General features: G+C 42.3%; 1 protein-coding gene across 2 annotated transcripts in view; it reads left to right on the forward strand.

Annotated features, from left to right (window-relative positions):
- SEPTIN11 (septin 11) overlaps positions 1-27583 on the forward strand; it is a 272978-nt gene that overhangs the window by 234924 nt on the left and 10471 nt on the right. The window contains exons 11-12 of one of the 2 annotated variants that reach the window (XR_009156301.1): positions 9911-10482; positions 13604-13754. The gene's annotated coding sequence lies outside the window, so the exon portion shown is untranslated. Of the gene's footprint in view, positions 1-9910; positions 10483-13603; positions 13755-27583 lie in introns of those variants that run through there. The other variant, XR_009156300.1, reaches the window with a different exon arrangement.

The raw sequence follows: 27583 nt of genomic DNA on the forward strand, positions 1-27583 counted from the left end.
ACCAGCGATAGGATTCAGCCAGTTCGCACCACTTCGGGAGAACCGGTTGTTAACTTTCCGAGCAGTTTGGTGAACTGGTTGTTGTAAGAAATCATTAGGGCAGAGAACCGGTTGTTAAATTATTTGAATCCCACCACTGGTCTGGACAATATCCTGTTTTTTGTTTGTAACAACAAAGATTATACTGGTAGTTCTCAACCCACGACGGTAATTGAGCAGCAAAATTTCTGTTGCTGAGCGGGAAAATTGTGAAGATAGTTTTGTCCATTTTACAACCTTTCTTGCCACAGTTGTTAAGTGAATCTCTGCAGGGAACCAGTTCTTCCACAGGTAGTCCTCAACTTACGACCACAATTGAGCCCCAAATTTCTCCTGCTAAGCGAGACAGTTGTTTAAAGTGAGTTTTGCCCCATCTTACCACCTTTCTTGCCACAGTTGTTAAGCGAATCACCGCAGTTGTTAAGTTAGTAACACGGTTGTTAAGTGAACCTGCCTTCTCCGTTGACTTTGCTTGTCAGAAGGGCGCAAAAGGGGATCCCATGACCCCAGGACTTTGACCGTCATAAATCTGAATCAATTGCCAAGCATCCACATTTTGATCACATGACCATGGCGATGCTGCAACGGTCGTAAGTATGAAAAAGGGTCATAAGTCCATTTCTTCAGTGCCGTCGTAACTTCAAACGGCCAGTAAATGAATGGTTCTACGTCAAGAACTACCTACGTTATCACTAACATAGTGGTTCTTATTGAATCCACTTGGTAGCAATGTTTGTCTACCCTTCTGGACAATGATAGCCAAACGAAAACAGGCAATTTCAGTATTTCAGAGATTTCTGTCTCAGAAGATACCTCTTTCCCTAAGATAGTGATTGTTAATCTTTTTGGTGCTGAGCGGCCAAAGCGCGCATCCGCAAGCGTGAATGCATGCATACGTGCCCGAACCCCCAAAATGCAATGTGAGAGCCCCTGCACACGCGCCCCGCCCTGCACATGCATGCACGTCCCCCATGCAGGCATCTTGCACCCCCCTGTTCTGTTTCCCTCCCCCAATACTCCCAACAAAGAGTCAGTCAAAGGCCTCCTTTTCTAATTTATTTACATAGATAAATGTTCTGGCCATGTCTACCCACGGGCCTGCCAAGTCTCTGGAGATAACGAGGAAATTATAGATAAGGCCAGAATTACTCACAAATATATTCTTCCCTCCATTGATACAGTTTGCCCGCACAAATTCACTGCTTTGTCCAAGAAAAAAAACCAGGAAGTTCCGCCTCCTTTTTATAGTCTCTGCAGATGTCACTGCATGACCATCATTCTTTGGCTTTGTCCCAACGCTTCCTCTGCTGCGCGCACCGGTCACGTCTGCGCAGTCTTGCATCACTCCAAAACTGTTCTGGGGGCGTTGCCAAATCAGGCCTTGCCGGCCCTTCCTCCTCCTTTTGGGTGGGTGCCAGGGAGGGAGAGGGCCCAGGAGAAGCAGGCCTTGCCAGGTCTTCTCCCTCACTTTCTGAATCATCCGAGTCCAGGAGTCCGAGTCCAGGAACCTGAGTCACAACACCCCCCGTGTATGCACCCCGCCCCACATTTTGGGCCTGGAAAACCTCTTGTACCAACCTAAAAATTAAAATGGCGTGTGGGGGTGCAGCGCAAGCCCCCCTGCGCCGTTTTGGACCTTGAAAGCCTCCTGCACACCATGCATACACCCCACTCACCCCCGCGCATGCACGCTCCCCCCCCCCGTTCATCCCCGCACATGCACAGCAGAGACCCAAAGAAAAGCTGGCGGGCGGGCGGTGCAAGCGCTTGCACGGTTAAGTTGGGTTGGGGAGACGGCTGGTGTGCCCGCAGAGAGGGTTCTGCGTGCCACCTGTGGCACACGTGCCATGGGTTCGCCATCACGGCCCTAGGATTTGATTAAAATCAATCTTTTGGCTCTGTTTGAATAAATTTGTTAATCGTTACTAGAAAACTAGTTCTGGTGAATTGGCTATTCAGCTAATTTTTTTCTTTCCTCCAGCTTGTTTCCATCCTCATGAGAATGAGAACTATGTGACTTGCAATCCTTGTAGAGTTTTTGTTTTTTTAAGCGCCAAGAATGCACTCGCTCCTATATTTGACCCACAAAGCCCGCTTCTAAAGGGAACAGAAGTAGATAGGTGGATGTTTGGCATATTTTTAAGACTGAAAGATTAAAGGGTCGATTCTTCCAATATGTGCATCCAATCCACGGCACAATTTCTTTTTTTCTTTTTTTTTCAATATACTTTATTGAACTTTTATTACATTAAAAACATTAAAAATCATGTCACTTAACAGCTATGTGTGGTGTTTTTCTTATAACAGTGCATTGTTTACAAAAAATTAAATTGTGTGTATTTACATTCTCGTTTTCTCTTTTGCTTCTACTTAATAATTAACTATTTTTAATCTGTCTCCGTTCTATCCATTTATACCACTGTTCTCATACATTATAAAATATCGATGCCTCTTTATCTTTTAAACTCATGTTAATTTGTCCATTTCTGCACAGTTCATGACTTTTTGTATAACAAATTTCTCTGTAGGTATTGTCGTGTCCCACTCCTCCGCTGACAGCCGGGTCAGGGAAATCCGAATCAGGTGTGCCTCTGCAGCTCTGCCAAAGTCCTAGCAAAGTTCTCAAGGCAGGCAGGAGACCAGAAAGTGACTTCAGCAAGATAAGGTAGACTTTGCCTGACTCAGAGAATGCGAGAAAGCAGATCTTTTATAAAGGCCATGGGGTGTGGCTCCATGACTCAGCACTTATCCAGGCCTGCCCCTCCCTTCCTTCTGTTGCCGCCGCCTATCAATTCTCCTGAAGCGAGGGTCACTCCAGTCTGCAGCTGTTGGTAATTGACCTTCCTCAGGCTCACATGCTGTGGGGGAGGGGGAGGGGTCTAGTTGCTCCGTTTGCCTGGGCATGGAGCCAGAGCTGGGGGCTGGAGGTATTTCTTCCTCTTCAGCCTGTCTGGGCATGGAGCCAGGGCTGGGGCCGGGAGGCATGTAGGACATTCCTCAGCGTTCGGAAGCAGATAAGATGGGCCCGGCTGCAGGGAAAGCGGACGAGGCACAACAGGTATACATGGCTGTTTCCAACATTGAGTGAAGGCCATCCTGGCGGCAGTTAATATGTGTAGTACTAAGTATTTTGTACTCTTCACATTTTTTTTTTAAATCCCCAATAGAAAGAGTTCCGGTTCTAATTCTATTTGTTCACTAGTAATTTCCTGTAGCCAATCTTTAACTTGAAGCCAATATTTATGGGACTCGGGACAGGACCACCACATATGGTAATATGTTCCCTCTTTCTTTTTACATTTCCAACATGTGAAGCTCATTTTTGGGTACATTTTCGCTAATCTCAAGGGATCTTTTTTTCCTCTACATTATTCGAGAAGAGTATAGATAGATTCAGAACTCAAAGCCAAGACTCAAAAGGGGAGGAGATTTGTCTTAGCTTCTTCAGCCAATAAATTTAAAGAAGTGTTTTCCCTCAACCTCAGCAAGCTTAAGATGTGTGGGATTCAAATCCCAGGCTGTCTGGGGAATTCTGGGAATTGAAGGCCAGTGGCCACGCAGTCTGAATTTTGATCACGTGACCACGGTGGGTGCTGCAATGGTCGTACATACATGTGAAAAACGGTCCTAAGTCATTTTTTTTAGTGCCGTTGTAACTTCGATCGGTCACTAAGCGAACTGCTATCAGTCAAAGACTACTTGTAAGATCCTATGTTAATGTTCCTTGTCATATTCAGGAAGGCGTGTTTCCCATATTTTATTTATTTATTTATTTTATTTATTTGTCAATCATATATAAGATAACAGGTAAAAGTATAAACATAATTTGGATACATGAAAAGAGTAAGTAAAAAAGGAATATTAGGACAGGGACGGTAGGCACGCGGGTGCCCTTACACACCTCTTAGAAATGGGGTGAGGAGACAGTTTAAGCTTAAAGTTTTGGGGGTTTGGGGAAGAAACTAAAGAGTCAGGTAGTGCATTCCAGGCATTGACCACTCTGTTGCTGAAGTAATATTTTCTACAATTGAGTTTGGAGCGATTTACCTTGAGTTTGTATCTATTATTTGCTCGTGTATTGTTGTGGTTGAAGCTGAAGTAGTCATTGACAGGTAGGACATTGTGGTAGATAATTTTATGTACTATGCTTAGGTCAGATTGAAGTCTGCGTAGTTCTAAGTTGTCTAAGCCCAAAATTTGGAATCTGGTGGCATAAGGTATTTTATTGCGAGCAGAGGAATGGAGGACTCTTCTTGTGAAATATCTCTGGACTCTCTCGATTGTATTTATGTCTGATGTGCAGTACAGGTTCCAGAAAGATGAGCTGTATTCAAGGATTGGTCTAGCAAATGTTTTGCATGCTCTAATTAGTAGTACAATATTACCAGAGAAGAAGCTACGCGAGATTAGGTGAACAACTCTTAGTGCCTTTTTGGCAATGTTGTTACACTGGGCTCCGGCACTTAGATCTTTAGAAATGAGTATTCCAAGGTCCTTGACAGAGTGAGGGTCATCTATAAGGTCATGACCATCTAATTTGTATTTTATGTTTTGATTTGTTTTTTGCCAATGTGCAAGACAGAGCATGGTCTGTATTCCAAGGTCTGTCAAGGAATACTCATTGGTTGAGATTTGAAGTTGCCACATGTTAGACCAATCTGACACATAGTCAAGGTCTTTTTGAAGGGTAGTTTATTGTCTATGGTATTGAATAGTTTAACATCATCAGCAAAGAGAACACATTTGCTTTTAATATGATCGCAAAGGTTATTTATGTAAAGTATGAGTGTTGGACCTAAAACACTACCTTGGGGAAAACCGGTACAAGTACATTATAATGAGCTTACAAGTTCGTAAAATTCAAATTCTTGTACAGTTCTTGCCTTCAGCCACTTTGAACTTTATCAAAACTGCATTCTTTGTTACTTTGAACAACTAAAACCTTTAATCAAAGAGAGACTCCTTGTTACTGAAAACATTATTCAAAGGGGCCTCCCCTTTCCTGACCCTGTCACCGTTGCTGCCCAATTATTTTTATTTGATCAACATGGGCCTTTCTCCTCTACAAGTTGTACAAGTTGCACTGCCCTAAAAGAACTTTGCAGCACACATATTAAATATTAAAAAAATATTAGAATGTGCAGAAATGAACAGATTAAGATTAGCAATTAAGGAGCAAGAACGAACTGAATACTATATGATATGGAAAGTATTTTATCAATGGTTAGAGAATGAAGAAGGAGCTTGGAAATGAAGAAGACTGAGGAATGATAGGAAATATATTAAAATAGAGATATAAATAAGATGAAAATTGTTAGTGCATGTAAGATGAGAATAATGATGCTTAATGTTAACATGGTATTATTACTAGAAGACATTAAGAAGAAAATGAAGAGCTTTACAATGTTTAATTGTTTAATATATTATAATTTTAAGTTTAGAGAAAAAATATTAATGTGAATGATGTTGCAAATGGTGAGGGATGTTGCACAGAGATACTGTTCTTATACCCAGACAACACACGGCTTAAGGAAAGATGGAATGTTTACATTCTTGAAATTGAAAAATAAAAAAACTTTTTTATTAAAAAAAAAGGAACTTTGCAACACAAATAGTCCTCGACTTGGAGCCATTCATTTAGTGACCGTTCAAAGTTACAACAGCAAGGAACAAAGTGACTTATGATCATTCTTCACATTTATAATCACTGCTGCAAGTGATTGTAAATGTGAAAAACGATCATAAGTCACTTTTTTCCTTGCGGCTGTAACTTTGAACGGTCACTAAACGAATGGTTGTACGTGGAGATAAAGTTCACGATATCCAAATTCGGATGCTTGGCAACTGGTTCATGTTTATGACAGTTGCAGTGTCCTGGGTCATGCTATTCGCTCTTGCGACCTGATGTCCATTTCAGCATCCCACGGGCACGTGATCTAAATTCGGATGCTTGGCAATTGTTCAGAGTTATGACGATGGCAGTGTCCCGCGGTCATGGGATCCCCTTTTGTGACCTTCTGACAAGCAAAGTCAATGGGGAAGCCGGATCCACTTAACAACCGTTTTACTAACCTATCAACTGCAGTGACTCATTTAACAACGGTGGCAAGAAAGGTCATAAAATGGGACAAAATTCACTTAACAGCTGTCTTGCTTAGCAACGGAAATGTTGGGCTCTATTGTGGTCATAAATTGAGGATTACCAGGACTTTGCATGAAGAACTGCCGTGGTCTCTTTCCTGTAGTGACAAAAACAGTATACAGATAGTCCTTAACTTGCGACTGTTTGTTTAGTGACCATTCAAACAGTGGCACTAAGAGATGATTTATGACCTGGCGCAGTATCCTCATAATCACATGATCAAAACTGGCCACTTATCAACTGGCTTGTATTTAACATAACATAATAACAGAGTTGGAAGGGACCTTGGAGGTCTTCTAGTCCAACCCCCTGCCAAGGCAGGAAACCCTACTTCAGACAAATGGTTATCCAGCATTTTCTTAAAAATTCCCAGTGTTGGAGCATTCACAACTTCTGGAAGCAAGTCGTTCCACTGATTAATTGTTCAAACAGTCAGGAAATTTCTCTTTAGTTCCAAGTTGCTTCTCTCCTTGATTACTTTCCAACCATTGCTTCTTGTTTTACCTTTGGAGAATAGTTTGACTCCCTCTTCTTTGTGGCAACACTTCTTCTGTCATGTCTCCCCTAGTCCTTCTTTTCATTAAAATAGACATACCGAGTTCCTGCAACCGTTCTTCATATGTTTTAGCCTCCATTTGCAGCATTCTGGGATCATGTGATTGTCATTTGTGACTTTCCCAGCTAATGTTCAGCACACAAAGTCAATGGCAGGAAGCTGGATTCATTTAACAAATGCATTGATCCGTTTAACAACCATGGCCAAAAAAAAGTGACAACTTGCATAGCAATGGAAATTTTGGTTCCAGATGTGGTCATAAGTTGAGGAATACCCATAATGTTAAACAATGTTTTCTACAGGAGGAGCAACGGTGACTTAAAGTGGACTTGCTGGGAACAGGAAGATCAGTGGTAGTTTTAGCAGGGATGAATAACCCTATAAGGAAGGTGAGGAAGAGATCCATTCCTTTCCACATCTACCTCCTCAAACTCAGGGTTGCTTGAAAGCTGGACTTGCCTCAATTCTGGACCAGGGGTTGGCAACTTTAAGACTTCAACTCCCAGAATTCCCCAGCCAGCCATGCAGTTGAAGTTCACAAGTTCAACTTTAAGAGGTGTGGACTTCAATTCCCAGAATTCCCCAGCCAGCCATGCAGCTGAAGTTCACAAGTTCAACTTTAAGAGGTGTGGACTTCAACTCCCAGATTTCCCCAGCCAGCCACGCAGTTGAAGTTCACAAGTTCAACTTTAAGAGATGTGGACTTCAGGTCCCAGAATTCCCCAGCCAGCCACACAGCTGAAGTTCACAAGTTCAACTTTAAGAGGTATGGACTTCAACTCCCAGATTTCCCCAGCCAGCCACGCAGTTGAAGTTCACAAGTTCAACTTTAAGAGATGTGGACTTCAGGTCCCAGAATTCCCCAGCCAGCCACACAGCTGAAGTTCACAAGTTCAACTTTAAGAGGTATGGACTTCAGCTCCCAGAATTCCCCAGCCAGCCACGCAGCTGAAGTTCACAAGTTCAACTTTAAGAGGTATGGACTTCAACTCCCAGATTTCCCCAGCCAGCCACGCAGTTGAAGTTCACAAGTTCAACTTTAAGAGATGTGGACTTCAGGTCCCAGAATTCCCCAGCCAGCCACGCAGTTGAAGTTCACAAGTTCAACTTTAAGAGGTGTGGACTTCAACTCCCAGAATTCCCCGGCGATGGCCAAGTATGGCTTTTTCAGGCTCGTGCCTCGGTGTGCATATTTTCCATGTTATTTCCATGTTATCTGCCCCTCACCAGCCAGCCATGCAGCTGAATTTCACAAGTTCAACTTTAAGTGCATGGCTGGGCTGGGGAATTCTGGGAGTTGAAGTCCACCCCTCTTAAAGTTGCCAAGTTTGGAGACTCCTGTTCTAGACCATGGAGGATTCTTGGTTGAGGCCCAAACCTCTATGATTCATCCCTGCGCTCTAAATTTAGGAAGCTGCTGTTTCTACTCCTAAGCAGATGTTGGAATATAGTTGTTTGTTGGATACGCAAGCACTTTCTCCATTCCAGGACCGCCTACATATGCAACACGCATGCAAAATAGGTGGAGCTTGAGTCACACCATCATGTATTTTTCACCACACCTTGTCGACATGCCTTCAATTCTCCCTTTTCTTCTCAGGAAACAAGTGAAGTAGTTTTTAATTTTGGAAGCACAAAGTAAACAAAGGTGCGATTCTTGGTTTATTTTCTTCACCTAGATAGTAATTTTGTACTTTCGTTCTGATGCAATTTGTTTTGCTTTGCTTTGCCCATGGTTATTTTTAAGAACAAGGGCTGGGCCTGTTGTCTAATGCCATCCCTGTGTATTCAAATCTCACCGACTTCAGCAGCGATGCCAGGGGTGAAATCCAGCAGGTTCTGGAGAACCGGTAGTGGAAATTTTGAGCAGTTCGGAGAATCAGTAAATACCACCTCTGGCTGGCCCCAGAGTGGGTAGGGAATGGGGATTTTGCAGTATTCTTCCCCCGGAGTGGGGTGGGAATGAAGATTTTGCAGTATCCTTCCCCTGCCACGCCCACCATGCCACACCACGCCCACCAAGCCACGCCCACAGAACCGGTAGTAAAAAAATTGGGATTTCACCACTGAGCGATGCTATTACATGACATGAAGGAACCTTGAGGGAGTCGGAACTTCTAGCAGCGGGTTGAGAAAAAAATGCCATCTCTAGAAAATATATCCACCATGCCTGTATAGGTATTCCTCTACTTACGACCACAATTGAGCGCCCAATTTTTGTTGCTGAGCGCAAGAATTGTTATGTGACTTTTGCTCCAATTTACCAACTGCTCTTGCCACGTTTGTTAAGTGAATCACTACAGTTGCTAAGTCAATAACGCCAGGGGTGGCTTCCACTTAATTTTGCTACCAGTTCGCAATGGGAGCGTTTATCACACGCATGCGCAGATCGCCAGTGATGAAATCTGGGCGAGTGGGCGGAGCCTCCTGCCCAGGGGTGAAATGTAAAATTTGTTACTACCGGTTCTGTGGGCGTGGCTTGGTGGTAGTGGGGTAATGTGAAAAAGTGGGCGTGGCCAACTTTTTTTTTTAACTTTTAAAAGCATTTTTTCTACAACCTTTCGGTCAAAGAGGTTGTTAAAAAATGCTTTTAAAAGCCTCTGATGATCAGGCATCGGTACCCGGATTGAGCGATCCGGTCCGAACCAGGAGCATTTCACTCCTGGGTGGTAGTGTCCCAGGGTCATGTGATCCCCTTTTGCAACCTTCTAACAAGCAGTGGGGAAGCCAGATTCACTTAACAACCACGTTACTAACTTAACAACTGCAGTGATTCATTTAACAACTGTGGCAAGGAAGGTCATAAAATGGGGCAAAACTCACTTAACAACTGTTTCACTTAGCAACAGAAATGTTGGGCTTAATTCTGGTCGTAAATGGAGGACTACCTCTATAGCAGTGGCAGATACTGGATAACCCTAAGCTAATTTCTTATGCTCGCACTTCACTGAACCACTTTTACAAAGTGATCCCAAAAGCATGGGCTTTAAAATTAAACATTAGTCATCTTTTAGAAGGGATTTTATTTTTTTTACAATGGAAAGACTTCTCAGGATAAATACGTTGTTAATTCAAGCAGAACACAGACAAAAATACTAATGCTTGCATTCTGTACATACTGTTTTCGAACTTACCATCTCACAAGTTTGTTTATTATTTCTTATGTCCCAAAGGTGTGTTTTCCAAGAGGCAACTGGACTTATGCGTTGAACAGACACGTGTGGTGTAAGCATGGGAGAAGCAGTCACTATCAGTGCATAATACACCCACACACCCACACACATACATATAAACACAGAAAAACAGGTGGCAAAGGAAGACTTGCCAAGATAAATCCGGAATCATCTCATCTGCTCTGTTTTTCTGCTGATGGGAGCTTTTGATTGACATAGGAGTACCGCACGTTCCAGAACAGGAGAAAAAAAATTGGGTACCACCTTTCTCTTGCATACATAAAAATGGGTGTGAATGTCGGATAGCTCCATGTTTAGGGAGGGAGCCCCATATTACCAAAGCAAGTGACAAAGACAACATGTTGTACATAAGTGTACATCCTCCACATTAAATATATACTGGCAATTCTCTCTGGAGCGACGTGTGTTGGTGGAAGGAGGCGGAAGGATGGAAGGCCGAGTCAACCTTGATCCTGGTGAGATTTGAACTGCCAAATTGCAGTCAGCCGGCAGTCAACAGAAGTAGCCCGCAGTATTGCATGCTAACCACTGCGCCACCGCAGCTCTCAGTCGTAAGTGTGAAAACGGTCGCAAATCACTTTTCCCTGGTGCCATTGTAACTTCAAACAGTCAGTAAATGAACTGTTTTAAATCACGGACTACTTATATTCACCTGCCTTTCACCGTGAGTTTGACACCCCTACTTTAGGCCAATCACCAGGAAATTGTGAGTTCTAGTCCCGCATTAGACATGAAAGCCAGCTGAGGGACATTGGGCCAGTCCTTTCACTCAGCCAGGGGTGAAATCCAGCAGGTTCTAACAGGTTCTGGAGAACCGGTAGCAGAAATTTTCAGTAATTCAGAGAACCAGCAAATACCACCTCTGGCTGGCCCCAGAGTGGGGTGGGAATGGAGATTTTGCAGTATCCTTCCCCTGGAGTGGGGTGGGAATGGAGATTTTGCAGTATCCTTTACCCAGGAGTGGGGAGGGAATGGAGATTTTGCAATATCCTTCCCCCAGGAGTGGGGAGGGAATGGGGATTTTGCAGTATCCTTCCCAGGAGTGGGGAGGGAATGGGGATTTTGCAGTATCCTTCCCCCAAAAGTGGGGAGGGAATGGAGATTTTGCAGTATCCTTTCCCCAGGAGTGGGGAGGGAATGGAGATTTTGCAGTATCCTTCCCCCAAAAGTGGGGAGGGAATGGAGATTTTGCAGTATCCTTCCCCCAGGAGTGGGGAGGGAATGGAGATTTTGCAGTATCCTTCCCCCAGGAGTGGGGAGGGAATGGAGATTTTGCAGTATCCTTCCCCCAGGAGTGGGGAGGGAATGGAGATTTTGCAGTATCCTTCCCCCAAAAGTGGGGAGGGAATGGAGATTTTGCAGTATCCTTCCCCCAGGAGTGGGGAGGGAATGGAGATTTTGCAGTATCCTTTCCCCAGGAGTGGGGAGGGAATGGAGATTTTGCAATATCCTTCCCCTGCAACGCCTACAGAACCGATAGTAAAAAAAATTGGATTTCACCACTGCTCTCAGCCCAACCCTCCTCACAGGGTTGTGATTGTGATGGGGGCGGGGAAGGAGGAGGAAAGTCCGTTGTACGTATTCGTCATCTTGAATTGTTTGTAAAAATAATAAAGATAGGATGCAAGAAACAGACAAACAAATCGGCAAAAGGTTTCAGCCCCTGAATATGTCATTCCCCCAGCCTTATTGATGAGGCACGACAGATCATGTCCCTGTCAAGACATCTGTCGAGAAGGAAAAAAAAGGAAAAATGATGCTACTTTTAAACCAGAACAGCTAAAAACAAATACGGTTTGTGTGGGCTGCGAATGAGACAAGGCAGCACTAGGAGGCCGTGTCATTTGAGAACAATTAGTGAGGCATTTTTTGTGTGTGTGTGTGTTGCAATTAGAGGGCTGTGAGGATGAGAGCGACCTAAATAGAGAAGTCATTGGAAGAGAAATGACTTTCATCTCTTGCCAGATAAGGAGGTTTGTGGAGAGGAGAAAAATGCGCAACCAGAATGGAAAAATTAGGCTTCAGAAGGAAAGACTTTGATGTAAACAGGCGGTGGGGTACGATGGCCCCTTTATGACTTGTGGACTTCAACTCCCAGAATTCCTGAGCCATTATTTATTTATTTATTTATTTATTTATTTATTTATTTTGTCACAACATCATACAAAAAGATTATATAGTATATACACATATAAACATATATAGGAAGAAGAAAAGAAAAACAATAGGACAGGAACGGTAGGCACGTTTGTGCGCTTATGCACGCCCCTTATGGTCCTCTTAGGAATGGGGTGAGGTCAATAGTAGAAAGTTTTTGGTTAAAGCTATTAGGATTATGGGAAGAGACCACAGAGTCAGGTAAAGTATTCCAAGCACTGATGATTCTGTTGCAGAAGTCATATTTTCTGCAATCTAGATTAAAGCGGTTTACATTAAGTTTAAATCTATTGGTTGCCCTTGTATTATTGCAATTAAAGCTGAAGTAGTCTTTGACAGGAAGGACATTACAATAGATGATTCTGTGAGTTAAACTTAGGTCTTGTCGAAGGCGACGGAGTTCCAAGTTTTCTAAGCCTAGGATTTCAAGTCTGGTGGGATAAGGTATTTTGTTGTTTTCAGAGGAATGGAGAACTCTTCTTGTAAAATATTTCTGGACACGTTCAATTGTATTGATGTCAGAGATGTGGTGAGGGTTCCAAACAGGTGAGCTGTATTCTAGAATTGGTCTAGCAAATGTTTTATATGCTCTGGTTAGTAGTGTGGTGTTTTTGGAAAAGAAGCTACGCAAAATTATGCCTGGCTCAAGAATTCTGGGAGTTGAAGTCTGCCAGCATGGCTGGCTCAAGAATTCTGGGAGTTGAAGTCCACAAGCATGGCTGGCTCAGGAATTCTGGGACTTGAAGTCCACAAACGTGGCTGGCTCGGGAAATTTTTATTTATTTATTTATTTTTATTTAGTTTGTGTATACAACAGTATACACAAACATCGTCATAAATAAAAACAACACATCATGAAAGAAAAATATGTATATATAAGTAAAAGTATGCAACAGCTATGTTAATTTGATATAATGAAGGGAACAATAGGACAGGAATGGTAGGCACTTTTGTGCTCTTATGCGCAAAAAAAAAAGTGCACTTGAAGTCCACAAGCGTGGCTGGTTCAGGAACTATGGAACTTGAAGTCCACAAATGTGGCTGGCTCAGGAATTCTGGGACTTGAAATCCACAAATGTGGCTGGCTCAGGAATTTCTGGGACTTGAAATCCACAAGCATGGCTGGCTCAGGAATTCTGGGACTTGAAGTCCAAAAGTATGGCTGGCTCAGGAATTCTGGGACTTGAAGTCCACAAGTATGGCTGGCTCAGGAATTCTGGGACTTGAAGTCCACAAATGTGGCTGGCTCAGGAATTCTGGGACTTGAAGTCCACAAGTATGGCTGGCTCAGGAATTCTGGGACTTGACATCCACAAGCATGGCTGGCTCAGGAATTCTGGGACTTGACATCCACAAACATGGCTGGCTCAGGAATTCTGGGAGTTGGTTCATAAGTCATAAAGGGCCATAGTTCCTCACTTTTGAGGTAAACACTTTGTCGTCCAACAAGAAAGTTAGATAGGCAGTGTGAAAATTTCCATCTTTGCCTTATGTTTTTACCACAATCTATTCAAGGATAGAACAAAAATAATGGAGAAGACAAGCAGATTGTGCCAACTGGAGAAAATCCTTGCTTAAACTGCATTTTTTCCAGTGTGAGAAAGGCACACACAGCTACCAGAACAGCTGTTTGGATACAGAGTGTAGCTCAAGAAGTACTTGGCTGAATGCATAGTTGCCAAAATCAGAACTGTGAGAAACATAAGTAGCAAAATACAATCTTCCCTTGTTTTGTCTAGAATTATAGTTGATTTTTTTATGTCAAATCTATAAAAAAATGGAACAGGGGCATATAACTATGATGATTCTTCAAGTACAAAACTTCTTAGATAAGGAGAAATCAAGACTATGTACACATAGCATGTTAGACAGTTTGTATTTTTACACACATTCGCAGACATACACCGAATTCTCCTATTGTTATGAGAAACGGGCAAATTCTGATCCTTCAAAATAGCCATTTATGAGAGATAGTTGGAACTGCAGTTCAGGGACACCAACCACTAGGTATTCTGATTTATTTTCAAAAAAGCTAATATTACAATTAAAATCTCCTCCTCCTCCTCCATCATCATCTTCTTCTTCCACTTCAGTGTTGAGAGAGATACAGAGTTCTGCTTCTTGCAGTTCTGGTGGCCTTCAACCGCTGTTATTTGATGTTGTTGTAATGCGTCTTTGATGTTGTCTCTCCATCTTCTTCTGGATCTGCCTCAAGTTCCTTGACCTTCTCCTCTTTTTGTATATGCAAAATTGTATAGTATGCAATCCCAAGATAACCTTTTAACACAGTGGTTAGAATGCAGTGTTGTAAGCTAACTCTGCCGACTGCCAGCAGTTCAATCATGAGTGACTCAAGGTGGACTCAGCCATCCATCCTTCTGAGGTCAGTAAAATGGGAACCCAGATTGTTGGGGGGCAATATGCTTATTCTGTAAACCGCTCAGACTGGCCTGTGGTATGTAAGTCTAAGCAGTGGTGGGATTCAGCCAGTTCGCACCTATTCGGGAGAACCGGTTGTTAACTTTCTAACCAGTTCAGAGAACCGGTTGTTGGAAGAAATCTTATTTTGTTTTTTTCCACTTTACAGGGCTAATCCTGTAAGGAAGGCGGAAGGAAACATTCTGGTATTTCTAGCCTAATCTTTATTGCGCTGCTTACAGAAACTGCCTCTCTGGTTAACCCTTGTTACATTGTAACAGCTAAGGTGAAGCGCCCATCGACATGAGTGACGTTGAGTTGAGTCATGCCCACACAGTCACATGACCACCGAGCCATGCCTACCCAGTTGGTCATTAGGGCGGAGAACCGGTTGTTAAATTATTTGAATCCCACCACAGAGTCTAAGTCTACAGTGGTATGTACATCTAAGTGTTAATGGTATTGCTACTTCCTTTCGCAGAAATAACTGTTTCCAATCATTTCCTGTAGCAAACTAAGAGTCTTTCTATTGTTTTGAGTTTTATTTCTCCACATTTAAACCACATTTTACCCACCATTCAAAAGAGAAAATACAAAATAAGAAGCAAATAAAAAGACCAGAACATATTCTCTCTGGCAATCTAGATAAGCAGGGATTAACCCCAGACAAACAATCAAGCATAGAAAAATATCCTAATCAAAGAAGTACCAAAGGGAAAACAACATCCCCACTAACACTGGCAGGGTAAGCTACTGTATATAAATAGGAGGGTGGGGGAACCCACACCTACTCACACTGATCATGTTACCTGGTTGGGTAATGAGACATCTGCAAGAAAACAGCCAAGATCAACTGAGGACTTCACAAAAATAAAACTGTTACGTCACAACTACACAAAATATATTTGGAGAAAATGGAACCATTTAAAGAAAAGGTTTGCCAAAGATTAAGCAAGTGGGTGGGTCTATTATGTGTTGTAGCAGCTAGTGGAGCATGAATTACTATGTGGGCGGAAGGAAGAATGGATTAAGTTAAATAGTAAGATATCCCAGAAACCAATACCTAATAATTAGCGAAAAAATTGAAGTTGGATATTTTAATATGGCAAAACACATACATACTGTACATAGATACATTTTTCCATTACTCAATTCCTCGAGAGCGTAAGACAAAAAAAAACCCTCTTCAGACAGTCAATTTTTTTTTTATTTGTACAAAAACTGACAAAAAAGGCAAGTACTTTTGTGTGGAACAATTGTTTTGAAGGAAACTTGCTTTTAAAGACCACACTTGAGCGATTCAGCACAGCTGTGATTACAGCAGATTCTCAAGATAAACAGTGATTTTAGAATTGCCAATTTTGTCATCTGTCCAGTTATTATTCCTACTGGGGGGGGATAAAAAAAATTAGCTCTGTTGGTGCGACATGACAAATTCTGTTTGAAATTCAATAGTTTTTTAAGTTTCGTATGTCCAGATTTTTCCACCCATCATTCAGCTGTTGCTGTGCTATTTCTCCCCCTAATTCCATGCTGCTATTTAATCTATAACAATGGGTAATGTCACCCAGCTCATAGTTGTCCCAAAAGGGCTTTTTCAAAAGGCAACTGGGCTTTGAAGAAGAAGACGTTTTGCTCCTCATCCAAGAGGCTTCATCCAGAGGTGGTATTCGGCTGGTTGACACCGGTTCGGGTGAACCGCTAGCGGCGATCGCAGGTGTGCCCTCCCGCCTGCCTTCCCTCTTGCCCCGGCTCCAAGTCGTGCTATTTAGGCATGTTTTTGAGGCCGGGCGCATGCACGGACAGCGCGCATGTGCGTGAGCGAGTGTGCATGCTTGGTGAACCATTGGTAAAGGTACCGTATTTTTCAGAGTATAAGACGCACCGGAGTATAAGACACACCTTAGTTTTGGGGGAGGAAATATTTTACAAGAGTTCTCCATTCCTCTGAAAACAACAAAATACCTTATCCCACCAGACTTGAAATCCTAGGCTTAGAAAACTTGGAACTCCGTCGCCTTCGACAAGACCTAAGTTTAACTCATAGAATCATCTACTGTAATGTCCTTCCTGTTAAAGACTACTTCAGCTTTAATTGCAATAATACAAGGGCAACCAATAGATTTAAACTTAATGTCAACCGCTTTAATCTAGATTGCAGAAAATATGACTTCTGTAACAGAATCATCAGTGCTTGGAACACTTTACCTGACTCTGTGGTCTCTTCCCATAATCCTAAAAGCTTTAACCAAAAACTTTCTACTATGGACCTCACCCCATTCCTAAGAGGACCATAAGGGGCGTGCATAAGCGCACAAACGTGCCTACCGTTCCTGTCCTATTGTTTTTCTTTTCTTCTTCCTATATATATATATGCTTATACCTCCTAACATTTACTCATATATATGTTTATATACTATATAACCTTTCTGTATGATGTTGTGACAAAATAAATAAAGAAAGAAAGAAAGAAAAAAGCTGATTGGCAGGTGGATCAGCCTTCCGGAATACCCCAATCAGCTGTTCCCAGAGGTGAATTTTAGCAACAGGTTCCCTGGTTGTGAGCTCTGTGCCTTGTTGTTGTTTTTTTTTTGCTTTTTTTCCTGCCTCTGAAACTCTGTTTCAGAAAAAAACTTTTTTCTGCCTCTGAAAGCCTCCGAAACAACTTCAGAAAAAAAGCCTCTGAAGCTCTGTTTGGAGGCTTCTTTTCTAAGCTCCTTGAAGGTCCATTTGGGGCTTTTTTTCTGAAGCTCCGTTTGGAGTTTTTTTCAGCCTCTGAAACCTCCGTTTGAGAAGCTGGGCGGGGCTATATTCGGAATATAAGATGCACCAAGATTTTCACCCTCTTTTTTTGGGGAAAAAGTGCATCTTATAGTCCGAAAAATATGGGGTAAGTAAAACCCACCCCTGACTTCATCGCTTCCTCAATTCCTGAAACCAATGAAGCCTCTTAGATGAGAAGTGAAATGCCTTCTTCCTTAAAGGAAAAAGCAGTCCAGTTGCCTTTTGAAAAAAAGCACCTTTTGGGAGAACAACTTACGACCACAATTGAGCCCAAAATTTCCAGTATTAAGTGAGACATTTGTTAAATGAATTTTCCGCAATTTTATGACCTTTCTTGCCACGGTTATTAAGTGAATCACTGCAGTTCGTACGTTTAACGGTCATTATTATGAATGGTTCTAAAATGAGGACTATCTGTAAAATGGCACAAATGACACCCAGAGTATCGTTGGAAGAAAGCTGAGAATGAATTTCTCCAAACAGAAGTACGAACTGACGTCAAGGATTACACAATAGGGACTAGAATTTTTGTTGCTAAGTAACAGGGTTATTAAAGAAGTGCGGCCTTGTTTTGCGATGTTTTCCCCACAGTTGTTAAGTGAATCATTGTAGTCGTTAAGTGAATGACATGGTTCTTAAACAAATCCAGGTTCCCCCATTGGGTTTTCTTGTCAGAAGCCAGCTGGGAAGGTCATAAATGGTGATCACATGACCCAGGGATACTGCAAGCATCATGCCTTCGACATGACCTGAGTTTAACTCATAGAATCATCTGTTACAATGTCCTTCCTGTCGAAGACTACTTCAGCTTCAATCGCAACAATACACGAGCACACAATAGATTTAAGCTTAATGTGAACCGCTCCAATCTTGACTGCAGAAAATATGACTTCAGAAACAGAGTTGTTAATGGCCGGAATGCACTACCAGACTCTGTGGTCTCTTCCCAAAATCCCCAAAGCTTTAACCAAAGACTATCTACTATTGACCTCACCCCATTCCTAAGAGGTCTGTAAGGGGCGTACATAAGAGCACCAAGTGCCTACCGTTCCTGTTCCCTTTGATTGTATCCAATTTCATATAGTTATTACATACTTATGATTATATATATGCTTATATATCATATAGTTATTTCATGCTTATGCTTATATATTCTGTTGTGACAAAGTAAATAAATACATACATACATACATACATACATACATACATACATACATACATGCTGGTTGCCAGGCACTTGAATTCTGTTCATGTGAGTTTGAGGTGTGTGTGCTACAATGGTTGTAAGTGCGAGGACCAGTCATAAGTCCCTTTTTTCAGTGCTTTGTAAGTTTGAACAGTTGTTTTAGAATAGAATAGAATAGAATAGAATTTTTTATTGGCCAAGTGTGATTGGACACACAAAGAATTTGTCTTGGTGCATAAACGAAGGATTGTAAGTCAAGGACTAACCTATATGTTGCCACGCTTACGACAAGGAGTTTCGGGTCTTCCTGGGGTCTCAGCTCCTGTTGAAAGAGCAAGGGGGCAGCTGTGGCCCCAAAAACCTTTGCACAGATTTTCTCTTTGAACCTGTCTGGGCTCTGGACATTTTGAAGGGCCCCAACCCTGATCCCATTAAAACACAGTTAAAGCTCTCCTGCGAAATGGTTGAAGGAAATTAAATGGGGCCTGTCCTTCTGTTGTCTGGGGGAATCTTTTAGGTTTTTATTCCTTTATATTCTAATTTTATAATTTTTGTTATTATTTAAGCCTGAGGTTTTTAATATTGGGATACGGTTTTAACTGTCATTCTGGTTATTAAGCTGCCCAGAGTCCCTTGTTGTGAGCTGGGTGGCAATATAATTTTGATAATTAAGTAAATACATCTATAGAAATTTGAATTAGTATTATTATAATTATTTGCCGCACCCAGAATTGCTGACAAACTGGGCGGCTTTAGAAGTATTAGCTTGTAAATAAGCTAATAACAATTTCTTTTCTCTGAGGCAGAAAGTCCCATCGACAAAAGTATTGTGTATTCGACTAAAAAGTAAAAAATAGTTCTCTGGTGATGATAGATAGATAGATAGATAGATAGATAGATAGATAGATAGATAGATAGATAGATAGATAGATAGATAGATAGATGATAGATAGATAGATAGATAGATAGATAGATAGATAGATAGATAGATAGATAGATAGAGATAGCTGAGAGATATTGATAGATGAGAGATGAGAGATGAGAGAGAGAGAGAGAGAGAGAGAGAGATGATAGCTAGAGAGAGAGAGAGAGAGAGAGAGATGAGAGATGAGAGATAGAGATAGATGAGAGATGAGAGAGAGAGATGACAGATAGATAGATAGATAGATAGATAGATAGATAGATAGATAGATAGATAGATAGATAGATAGATGGATGTAGGAGAGAAAGAGAGAGACACACAGAGAGATAATAAAAAAGTAACTGAATGCCCAGCTATTTTTTTTTTACTGACAATAAGATTGGAAGCTCACAATTCATTTTCTTATTCAGTTTTACCGGTTTTCTCCACCGTCGGAATAATTTAGCCTGGGATAGGTGTAAAACCAAATATTATCCCAAATGGAGGATACTCCTCAGAAAGTAAAATATGTGGTTTCGTAGGAAACCAAACCTGCTTCAAATAACAAAAACCAGACTAACCAATCAAAAGGCTGGCTGCTACAAGGACAAACAGGTATGTTTAGGGAGGTGATAATAGGGTTTGGCCTAGAATAATATCGACTCTGCACGTGAAGTTTGATTTGATTACCATGTACGTCATAATAAAGTCCCTACCTTTTTGAAAAATGACTGTGGGGATGATTCAAAAGGAAGCCATACCTATTTTCCCAGACCGAAAAATATGTTCAGTTTCACAAATTCATGTGTGATTCAACAACCGGGATAAGTCACACTGACCAAGCAAATGTAAATGTTTCATAGTAACTTGACAACTTTCATGACAAAATGTATTGCTATAAATACCTAGTGTAAATGGCTATTACGCCATAAATTACACCCACATGGATGTTAATGTTCAAGAAAAGCAACGTGAAAGGGGGAAATTATGGGAAAGCTATCTGTTGAATATTTTTAGTCGTTAGGGAAGTTATTCTCCAAATTCTTGTTTTCCTTTGATAACAACTAGGGCGGTTTTTTTAGATCAATCATCTTGATTTTTTTTTTTTTAAAAAAAATTTGTTTACTTTTAAAAAAGGTGTGTTACAAAGCAGGATGCCAGTCTGGAACTATTAAAGGAGATATCGTCACATGTTTGTCTTGCGATAGGTAGATATTTTATGATTCTTTTGATTTATCGTTTTATGGCTACCTTCAATCATGGCAATTCTTTTGTGTGTGAGCGTGTATAAAAATCTCTCAAAATTCCCAAGGTATCCATGATCGGAAAGGGGTCTTATCAGCCGGTTGAATATTTATTTATTTATTTATTTATTTATTTATTTATTTATTTATTTATTTATTTATTTATTTATTTATTTATTTATTTATTTATAATGCAGTATGAAAAAGGCAGTTTGGTCCAGTGGTTAAGGCATCAGGCTAGAAAGCAGGAGACAGTGAATTATAGTTCCATCTCAGGCATGAAAGATGGCTGGATTACTTTGGGCCAATCACCAGAAAACAGTGAGTTCTAGTCCCGCCTTCAGCATGACAGCCAGTTGGGTGACTTTGGGCCAATCACCAGGAGACAGTGAGTTATAGTCCCACTTTAGGCATGAAAGCCGGCTGGCTGACTTCGGACCAGTCACCAGGAGACAGTAAATTCTAGTCCCGCCTTAGGCATGAAAGCCAGCTGGGTGACTTTTGACTTTGAGTTATAGTTCCATCTCAGGCATAAAAGTTGGCTGGGTGACTTTGGGCCAATCACCAGAAAACAGTGAGTTCTAGTCCCGCCTTCAGCATGACAGCCAGTTGGGTGACTTTGGGTCAATCACCAGGAGATTGAGAGTTCTAATCCCACTTTAGGCATGAAATGCAGCTGGGTGACTTTGGGCCAATCACCAGGTGACAGTGAGTTCTAGTCCCGCCTTAGACATGAAAGCTGGCTGGCTGACTTTGGACCAGTCACCAGGAGACAGTGAGTTCTAGTCCCGCTTTAGGCCTGAAAACTAGCTGGGGGAGTTGGGCCATTCTTTCTCAGCCCAACCCAGCCCACCTCACAGAGTTCTTGTTGTGGAGAAAATAGGAGGAGGAAGTTATGTTGGATATGTTCACCACTTTGGGAAGATATAAATACATAAATAGACAAAACCAACAAATAGTATTGTTCATCATCGTTTATGTTTGGATTGCATATTTTCCCCTGTCTTTGAAAATCTGTCTATGCAATACTTGAAGAGGCATTACAGTGTCTGGGTAACAAACACTTTTAAATATTTTTATCAATATACTTGTTTACAAGACGTAAATATAATATTTTGCTATGGTTACATGGCAGCTTTTTTTTCCCAGTGCTGTATGAAAGACTCGTTTCTTGTTCTTGAGTTGGCAGAAAATTGACGTGACATTTGTGTTTTCGTTGCTGATCTTCATCCATCCATCCATTCATTCAAATATAAATATATTTTGTCCGTCTCAAGGAAAAGTGACTGTAGCAGGCCTACTTCTCTTGTCTCTGGTGCCAATCACTGCCAGTCACCTGATTTCCATCCAGTCATTGGGGACAAAGTCTAACAGATTTTATATATACCTTGAAGCGGATTGTTCTCTCCCTCCCATCTCAGTCTGGGAAACACGTGAGCTGACTCAATTAGCCAGCAATGTAGTCCACGGCAGCTATTAGCTCTGGCAGCAAACCAGCGATCGTCTGCCAGGGTTTCCTTTATCTTCCTAGATGCCGGCGTCACCGAAGCTGATTACTGGAGCAACCAGGAAGTCAGGAACAAACAGCAATTCAGGCCAAATGCTCAGTCAAATAGTTCAGCTCAAGTTTTTTCCAGTCAGTTCGTTTATCCGTCACAAAGTAGTAGAGCAGCCCCTCCTGCTTTTATACCCTGTGGGGTGTGGCTCTGTGACTCAGCACTCTCTAGGCCTGCCCCACCCCCTTTTTTGTTGTTCCCGCCTCTCTTGTCTACGAAACCTGGGATCTAACCAGGACTGATTGTCCACAGCTGGCTCTGGAAGCATTGCCTGGGCGGGGGGGGGGGAGATACAGGAGACAGAGGCCTCGTCACCTCTTCCACCTGGCCTGCCTCTGACTCCTGGAGCTGAGCCAGAGAGGCTGGCCCTGTGCAGGGGAGCCCTGACGGCCCTTCCCTCTCGCTCTCTGAGTCACTCTCTGGCAGGGGGCCAGGCCTGGGACGGGGGCTGGAGCCACAACACGGACTTTGAATGGTGTCAGAAGAAAGGGTAAACTATTATGTCAACAGCTAAGAATGATTGAAGGCTACCACACTCCTGGGAGAACAGATTTGGTTGAGGTACTTGGTGGGCCGTATGCTAAAACAAAGCAAGGTTATGGGATGCACTTGAAAGGAGACCAGGATTGTGGCTGTAATTGTGGAGTCTGTCTGGCAAGAACAAAGAATAATTATTCACAGGCAATTGTTGTTGTTGTTAGTTGCGAAGTCGTGTCCGACCCATTGCAACCCCATGGACAACGTTCCTCCAGGCCTTCCTATCCTCTACCATCCTCTGGAGTCCATTGAAGCTCACGCCTACTGCTTCAGTGACTCCATCCAGCCACCTCGTTCTCTGTCATCCCCTTCTTCTTTTGCCCTCAATCTTTCCCAGCATTATGCTCCTCTCCAGGGAGTCCTTCCTTCTCATTAGGTGGCCAAAGTATTTGAGTTTTCTCTTCAGGATCTGGCCTTCTAAAGAGCAGTCAGGGTTGATCTCCTCTAAGACTGACCGGTTGGATCACCTTGCAGTCCAAGGGACTCACAGGAGTCTTCTCCAGCACCAGAATTCAAAGGTCTCAATTCTTTGGCGCTCAGTCTTCCTTACGGTCCAACTTTCACAGCCATCCATTGCAACTGGGAAAACCATAGCCTTGACTTTACACACTTTTGTTGGCAGGGTGATGTCTCTGCTTTTTAGTATGCTGTCTAGATTTGCCATAGCTTTCCTCCCCAGGATCAAGCGTCTTTTAATTTCTTGGCTGCAGTCCCCATCTCCGGTGATCTTGGAACCCAAGAAAATAAAATCTGTCACTACCTCCATTTCCTCCCCATCTATCTGCCAGGAACTGAGCGGCTGAATGCCATGATCTTAGTTTTCTCACAGGCAATATGCATGTATAAAGCTTGTAACAATTCTAGATGGTCAGAAAGCTGATAAAAGTAACAAAGAGTTGGGCATCTTGCAGACCTCAGCTAGAAGTTAAAATAGAGATGACCTGGAGCAAATAGAATGTGTATTTGATAACTCCTGAAGCATTCATTAACTAGGACCCAGGAATATGGATGGCTAGAGACCAACAGAATAATGGTTAGATCGTTACCAAAATGTTTACTAGATGATATTTCTTATATGTCTTGGGGTGAGTTGTCATCTATACGCTGATGATACTCAGCTCTATATTTCCACCCCTAACCACCCCAACGAGGCTGTTGAAGTGATGTCCCAGTGCCTGGAGGCCGTACGGGTCTGGATGGGGAGGAACAGACTCAGACTCAATCCCACCAAGACCGAGTGGCTGTGGATGCCGGCGGCCTGGTACAGTCAGCTAATTCCATCACTGACCATTGGGGGCGAACTATTGGCCCCCACGGAAAGGGCTCGTAATCTGGGCGTCCTCCTGGATGCATGGCTGTCTTTAGAAGATCATATGATAGCCGTTACCAGGGGAGCCTTTCATCAGGTTCGCCTGATACGCCAGTTACGCCCCTTTCTGGATCGGGCTTCCTTATGCACGGTCGCTCATGCCCTTGTTACATCCCGCCTGGACTACTGTAATGCTCTCTACATGGGGCTCCCCTTGAAGTGTACCCGGAGACTCCAACTGGTCCAGAATGCGGCTGCGCGGGTGATAGAGGGAGCACCTTTTGGCTCCCATGTAACACCCCTCCTGCGTAATCTGCACTGGCTCCCAGTGGTCTTCCGGGTTCACTTTAAGGTACTTGTCATCACCTTTAAACGCCCATGGCCTAGGGCCGATATTTACGGGACCGCCTACTGCCACCATTAGCCTCTCACCGACCAGTGCGCTCACAGAGAGGGCCTCCTCCGGATACCGTCAGCTAAACAATGTCGGCTGGCGACCTCTAGGGAGGGCCTTCTCTGTGGGGGCCCCTACCCTCTGGAACGAGCTTCCTCTGGGGCTTCGTCAACTCCCCGATCTCAAGTCCTTCCGCCGCGAGCTGAAGACGTTGCTGTTTCGAAGAGCAGGACTAGCTTGAATGTAGTTTTAAATTGGGATTTTTAAAAAAGGGGTTTAAATGAGGTTTTAAATTTGTATTTAAAAGTTAGAGCATCAATTGAATTTAACTATCTATTCTTTTAGCTGTTTTTTATCTATTATATGTTTTCTGTTGTTTTTTTACTGTGAACCGCCCTGAGTTCTTCGGGAGATGGGCGGTATACAAATATAATAAATAATAATAATAATAATACATCCCACCCTCTGTTTTAGTGAAGATGTATAAAGTTTTCTTAATTCTATTGTTCAAGGTTCCTTGACATTTTGGTCGCTGAAGTGCTTCAATAAAAGGAAACAAGGTTCAGACCCGAATTGGGAACAACATATGTTTGTGGTGTAGTACAAGACACACTGGTCCAAGTGTGCAAACCTACTATCATTGGGTTTACTGTGTACTTGGGAAAAATAATGTTCTTATTAAAATTTGTCAGAGAATAGTAAATAAATAATCGTAAATAAAAGAAACATTTTATTCATTGCAACAATAAGACAGAAGACACTATAATATGATAAATGCATCATAAAAAACATTTGTAACAATAATATTTTATATTGTAATTATGCTTACACGCCTATTAATTATTATTTAAATGAGTACTTTTCCATTGAATGAATATTTTTTGTCAATGTATCATCATAATAGCTGCTCTGACCACAACTGCAATACGAAATTCTCCGCGGCAAATATTGCAGAAAACAATGTTATCCTTCTTTGATATGAGGAATGGAAATTCCTTATTCAATTTATTGTTGAAGTGGCATTTCCTCTTTTTTGATTTTTCCATCCCTAAATGAAATCTAAAGTTAAAAATAAAATATAAAGCTACACAAACGATGCAAGCACATTCAGTATGAATAAATAAAATTGATTATTAAAACTGAAACAATAACCTAAGGGAATAAAATAAACTTGTACCTTGATGAAGCTATCTTTTCTTTTATGTACACTGAGAGCATCTGCACCAAGACAAATTCCTTGTGTGTCCAATCACACTTGGCCAATAAAAATTCTATTCTATTCTATTCCATTCTATTCTAAATAAAATTATACATATTTGGAAATTATTAAATAGATAATGAATTAATAAAACGTGAATTATTGTGCTCACCTGGGTATGATTGAATATTCACTGAGAAAGAAGTGAGTCTAATACGTGAATGTGTGCCGTGTCGTGTTTCGGTAAGAAGTAAACAAAGCCACTAGTGTGCGGTGCACTCTTGCGTGCGGCACACTCTCTCAAAACAATTCTCCTGTGCGTCTCATAATCACATCTCGCCACACTGTACCGAGCCTTGACAAATCATCATGTCAAATACAAATATGTCATATCACACGCAGCGGATTGGATCGGCATCGATCGAATACGGGGATTTACAGATTAGTCTTCAAATATCGGAAAGGAGGACATGTAGGAGGATACTTTTTGAGAGAGGACAGAACTTACAAAAGAAGGACTGTCCTCCCTAAAGGAGGACGATTGGTCACTTTAATTATGGGGGCTTCTATGCAGTATCTCTCTATGCGTTGATATTCAGAATCTTGCTGGATTTCCAAGGAGCTATTGGAGCTACAGGTAATCCTTGACTTACGACCACAATTGACTTCTGTGGCTAAGCAAGACAGTTATTAGGTCAGTTGGCCCATATTATACAACCTTTCTGCCTCAGTGGTTAAGTGAATCACTGCCGTTGTTAAGTTAGTAAAACAATTTTTAAGTGAATCCGGCCTTCCCCATTGACTTTGCTTGTCAGAAGGGGATCACATGACCCTGGGACGCTGCAACTGTCATAAATACATGCCAGTTGCCAAGCACTCCAGTTTTGATCATGTGACCATGAGGATGCTGCAGTATTTGTAAGTGTTTTAAACAGTTGTGTCACTTTTTTCAGTGCCATTGTAACTTCAAACGGTCACTAAACGAATGGTTGTAAGACGAGGAAGAGCTGAAAATAAATATTTTAAATATAGTTTTTTTGTCCATTTCTCCTTGGCCTCTATTCTATTCTATTCTATTCTATTCTATTCTATTCTATTCTATTCTATTCTATTCTATTCTATTCTATTCTATATGTTCTATTCCATATTCCTCTTCTCTTCTCTTCTCTTCTCTTCTCTTCTCTTCTCTTCTATATGTTCTATTCTATTCTATTCGTTCCGAAGCTGACCGGACACTAGTTAGGTCTTATTCTAAGACCTACCTAGTGGCATTGAGGGAAGCGAAGCGTTCTTACATTTCCTCCCTCATTGCGTCGGCAGATAACCGCCCGGCCGCCCTGTTTCGGGTGACCCGCTCTCTCCTTCATCAGGAGGTGCGGGATGACCCCTTGCAGGGACGTGCCGAGGAGTTTAGTGGTTATCTATACGATAAAATCGTTCAGCTTCGGGATGGTCTGGATCAAAATTGGGATGATCCAGGTGAGAGGGCGGAGACTCGTCTTGTTGAGATTGTTTGGGATGAGTTTGACCCTGTGGCTCTCGAGGACGTGGACAGGTTGTTGGGAAGGTTGCATGCCACCACATGTTTACTGGACCCGTGCCCCTCCTGGTTGGTGCTGGCCACACAGGAGGTGACACGAGGCTGGCTCCGGGGGATCATCAATGCTTCTTTGTTGGATGGGGTTTTCCCCGCCGCCTTGAAAGAGGCAGTGGTGAGACCCCTCCTCAAGAGGCCTTCCCTGGACCCAGCTGTTCTGGGAAATTATCGTCCGGTCTCCAACCTTCGCTTTGTTGCGAAGGTTGTAGAGAGTGTGGTGGCATGTCAGCTCCCCCAATACCTGGATGAAGCTGTCTATCTAGACCTGTTCCAGTCCGGCTTCCGTCCCGGATATAGTACGGAGACGGCTTTGGTCGCTTTGGTAGATGATCTCTGGCGGGCCAGGGACGGGGGTTGTTCCTCTGCCCTGG

This window comes from Ahaetulla prasina, chromosome 8 (genome assembly GCF_028640845.1).
Source record: "Ahaetulla prasina isolate Xishuangbanna chromosome 8, ASM2864084v1, whole genome shotgun sequence".
In the NCBI taxonomy this organism is placed as follows: domain Eukaryota; kingdom Metazoa; phylum Chordata; class Lepidosauria; order Squamata; family Colubridae; genus Ahaetulla; species Ahaetulla prasina.